Raw genomic sequence first — 4569 nt, 5'->3', positions numbered from 1 at the left:
CGTGTAACCTAACCTAACCTAACCTATGTTGTACCTTAACCTAACCTATGTTGTACCTTAACCTAACCTATGTTGTACCTTAACCTAACCTATGTTGTACCTTAACCTAACCTATGTTGTACCTTAACCTAACCTATGTTGTGCCTTAACCTAACCTATGTTGTGCCTTAACCTAACCTATGTTGTGCCTTAACCTAACCTATGTTGTGCCTTAACCTAACCTATGTTGTGCCTTAACCTAACCTATGTTGTGCCTTAACCTAACCTATGTTGTGCCTTAACCTAACCTATGTTGTGCCTTAACCTAACCTATGTTGTGCCTTAACCTAACCTATGTTGTGCCTTAACCTAACCTATGTTGTGCCTTAACCTAACCCATGTTGTGCCTTAACCTAACCCATGTTGTGCCTTAACCTAACCCATGTTGTGCCTTAACCTAACCCATGTTGTGCCTTAACCTAACCCATGTTGTGCCTTAACCTAACCCATGTTGTGCCTTAACCTAACCCATGTTGTGCCTTAACCTAACCCATGTTGTGCCTTAACCTAACCCATGTTGTGCCTTAACCTAACCCATGTTGTGCCTTAACCTAACCCATGTTGTGCCTTAACCTAACCCATGTTGTGCCTTAACCTAACCTATGTTGTGCCTTAACCTAACCTATGTTGTGCCTTAACCTAACCTATGTTGTGCCTTAACCTAACCCATGTTGTGCCTTAACCTAACCCATGTTGTGCCTTAACCTAACCCATGTTGTGCCTTAACCTAACCCATGTTGTGCCTTAACCTAACCCATGTTGTGCCTTAACCTAACCCATGTTGTGCCTTAACCTAACCCATGTTGTGCCTTAACCTAACCCATGTTGTGCCTTAACCTAACCCATGTTGTGCCTTAACCTAACCCATGTTGTGCCTTAACCTAACCCATGTTGTGCCTTAACCTAACCCATGTTGTGCCTTAACCTAACCCATGTTGTGCCTTAACCTAACCCATGTTGTGCCTTAACCTAACCCATGTTGTGCCTTAACCTAACCCATGTCGTGCCTTAACCTAACCCACGTCGTGCCTTAACCTAACCCACGTTGTCGCCTAACGTAACCCACGTTGTCGCCTAAACCTGCTCTGTAATTGTTATACGACTCGTTCAATTAGTGTAGTGTTGCCCACCCGCAACCCTCGCAATATAGTTCGCTACTCGCACTCCCCGCTCCCCTGTGTATCGCTTCATGTTAAACACCTTGCAAGTCTTGCTCACTTTCCACATGCTCCTGCTGTACACTGTAATGTGGATGGCAGCAGGACGTACATGCCGCCCCTCCCCACGTCCCCACCTTGCCCCCTGCCTTCGCAAGCTGGTTGGTGAGAACTTTGCATGTTCAATGCCCTCCGCATGCGACGTACTCAGGCTACGTTGTGGTGCGGCCTGTGTCAACTGTCCGCTAATGTCGTACGCGTAAACCACAATCTGTACTGCACATTCGTCCTTATGTACTGAATGATACATCGTGGCACATGTGTGACCGTACAACGACTGCGCCCAAAAACGGCGGACCATACAGTGCAAATATTGTGCACGCAGCTACGTGTCGTCTCCCTATGAGAGCTGGATTGCAGTGTGGTACGCCATAGAGACGTGTGGGAGGAACGGACGCCGTGGATGGCGATCAGCATGAGCTGTCTGTTGATGTATTCGGACCTAGTCGTCTCTCCTCACACACCGTGATGGCATGGTGCACCGCGTTCCATATCTGCGACATGCTACAGAGGCCGGTTGACAGTCGTTCGAGCAATGGACATCGCATACGTACGGGGGCCACCTTCCACGTATTGTCTAGGCGTGCACATTTTGTTGCGTGTATGTGGGCAGACGTAGTGTGGCGTGACACCTGACACAGGCATGCAATAATCGTGGAAGTTGCAAATGGCGATGGACGCCTGCGTTTTCTGGTGAAGTTACGCAAATGAACAAATGGTAACCTGTTGTGGTGCGGTTGTTCTCGCTAGGGGTGAATCGGTGATGGCGACGATAGGTTGAGGTACTAACCGGTTGTTCCAGCGATACCCACCATGCCGACGAAACTGAACGGCATCTGGGTGTGAAGCGATACGCGGCGGTGGCTGGGTGGGACCGTCCCCGGCCGGTGAGGGGGCGCCTCCCGGCGTGCTGGCCGCGCGGTGCGTGGGCGCACGCGCTACAGCCGGCTGGTGGGGGCGGCCAGTGGCAGGCGCGCCGGCCGACGGACGCGGCAGGCGTCGCAGCTGCGCGCCGGCGCACCCTGCGCGCGGCGCCGTGCGGCCAAAGTAGGTCCTCGCGGGCCCGGTGCGAAGCGCGGTGGACATCTTCAGTGTGCTGGTCCGATTGAGGACTGTGTGCGTTGAGGATGCGCTGCCGCCCGGCGCTCGGCGCCGCGACGCCGTCTGCTGCTCGGTCGCCCCAGCGGTTCTCGCTGGTGGTTTGTATCGCAGCTGTGCGGATGTGTTGGCGCGTGCGCTGTGCTGGGAGAGTTCGCTTCGGCACCCAAGTGGGGCTTTTGTCCTTCTGTGGCGCTGGCGTTGGAGCTGCCGGTCACCGTAGGTGGCGCGTGTTGTCTCCCGCCGGCAATGCCACGACAGCACGCTCCCGGGCCTCTGTCGGCAGCGGCAAGCTCAGTTGGGAGCACGGGTGGTCGCACCGAAAGCGTCTACTCGCCTAACTCCGGGCGATTGCGCCTCTCTCGAACCCGACCAAGTACTTGGGACGGCGCTGCGCGCCGCCGGGACCTGAGAGGGTTTCGAGGTGTATTGTGCAGGGGAGCTCAGCCTCCTCCTGTTTGCAGAATGATTGAGCGGACGCTTGCGTGTTCGCGCGGGCCCCCGGGACACACTCCCGGGCGGCCGGCTGCTCAGCTCTAGTTGACGCAGCTCCCTGGTTGATCCTGCCAGTAGTCATATGCTTGTCTCAAAGATTAAGCCATGCATGTCTCAGTACAAGCCGCATTAAGGTGAAACCGCGAATGGCTCATTAAATCAGTTATGGTTCCTTAGATCGTACCCACGTTACTTGGATAACTGTGGTAATTCTAGAGCTAATACATGCAAACAGAGTCCCGACCAGAGATGGAAGGGACGCTTTTATTAGATCAAAACCAATCGGTCGGCTCGTCCGGTCCGTTTGCCTTGGTGACTCTGAATAACTTTGGGCTGATCGCACGGTCCTCGTACCGGCGACGCATCTTTCAAATGTCTGCCTTATCAACTGTCGATGGTAGGTTCTGCGCCTACCATGGTTGTAACGGGTAACGGGGAATCAGGGTTCGATTCCGGAGAGGGAGCCTGAGAAACGGCTACCACATCCAAGGAAGGCAGCAGGCGCGCAAATTACCCACTCCCGGCACGGGGAGGTAGTGACGAAAAATAACGATACGGGACTCATCCGAGGCCCCGTAATCGGAATGAGTACACTTTAAATCCTTTAACGAGTATCTATTGGAGGGCAAGTCTGGTGCCAGCAGCCGCGGTAATTCCAGCTCCAATAGCGTATATTAAAGTTGTTGCGGTTAAAAAGCTCGTAGTTGGATTTGTGTCCCACGCTGTTGGTTCACCGCCCGTCGGTGTTTAACTGGCATGTATCGTGGGACGTCCTGCCGGTGGGGCGAGCCGAAGGCGTGCGACCGCCCCGTGCGTGCTCGTGCGTCCCGAGGCGGACCCCGTTGAAATCCTACCAGGGTGCTCTTTATTGAGTGTCTCGGTGGGCCGGCACGTTTACTTTGAACAAATTAGAGTGCTTAAAGCAGGCAAGCCCGCCTGAATACTGTGTGCATGGAATAATGGAATAGGACCTCGGTTCTATTTTGTTGGTTTTCGGAACCCGAGGTAATGATTAATAGGGACAGGCGGGGGCATTCGTATTGCGACGTTAGAGGTGAAATTCTTGGATCGTCGCAAGACGAACAGAAGCGAAAGCATTTGCCAAGTATGTTTTCATTAATCAAGAACGAAAGTTAGAGGTTCGAAGGCGATCAGATACCGCCCTAGTTCTAACCATAAACGATGCCAGCCAGCGATCCGCCGCAGTTCCTCCGATGACTCGGCGGGCAGCCTCCGGGAAACCAAAGCTTTTGGGTTCCGGGGGAAGTATGGTTGCAAAGCTGAAACTTAAAGGAATTGACGGAAGGGCACCACCAGGAGTGGAGCCTGCGGCTTAATTTGACTCAACACGGGAAACCTCACCAGGCCCGGACACCGGAAGGATTGACAGATTGATAGCTCTTTCTTGATTCGGTGGGTGGTGGTGCATGGCCGTTCTTAGTTGGTGGAGCGATTTGTCTGGTTAATTCCGATAACGAACGAGACTCTAGCCTGCTAACTAGTCGCGTGACATCCTTCGTGCTGTCAGCGATTACTTTTCTTCTTAGAGGGACAGGCGGCTTCTAGCCGCACGAGATTGAGCAATAACAGGTCTGTGATGCCCTTAGATGTTCTGGGCCGCACGCGCGCTACACTGAAGGAATCAGCGTGTCTTCCTAGGCCGAAAGGTCGGGGTAACCCGCTGAACCTCCTTCGTGCTAGGGATTGGGGCTTGCAATTG

The 4569-nt window shown here is 53.4% G+C and overlaps 1 non-coding gene across 1 annotated transcript in view; it reads left to right on the top strand.

Moving 5' to 3' along the window:
* The first annotated feature begins 2904 nt into the window (after positions 1-2904).
* LOC124731688 overlaps positions 2905-4569 on the top strand; it is a 1909-nt gene continuing 244 nt past the window's right edge. The window contains exon 1 of the ribosomal RNA XR_007008422.1: positions 2905-4569. This exon is cut by the window's right edge and continues 244 nt beyond it. This is a non-coding gene — a ribosomal RNA (small subunit ribosomal RNA).

Source organism: Schistocerca piceifrons, unplaced genomic scaffold, assembly GCF_021461385.2.
Source record: "Schistocerca piceifrons isolate TAMUIC-IGC-003096 unplaced genomic scaffold, iqSchPice1.1 HiC_scaffold_13, whole genome shotgun sequence".
Classification (NCBI taxonomy): Eukaryota; Metazoa; Arthropoda; class Insecta; order Orthoptera; family Acrididae; genus Schistocerca; species Schistocerca piceifrons.
The sequence above is the reverse complement of the archived record's forward strand: the minus strand, read 5'-3'. Positions and strand labels throughout refer to the sequence as shown.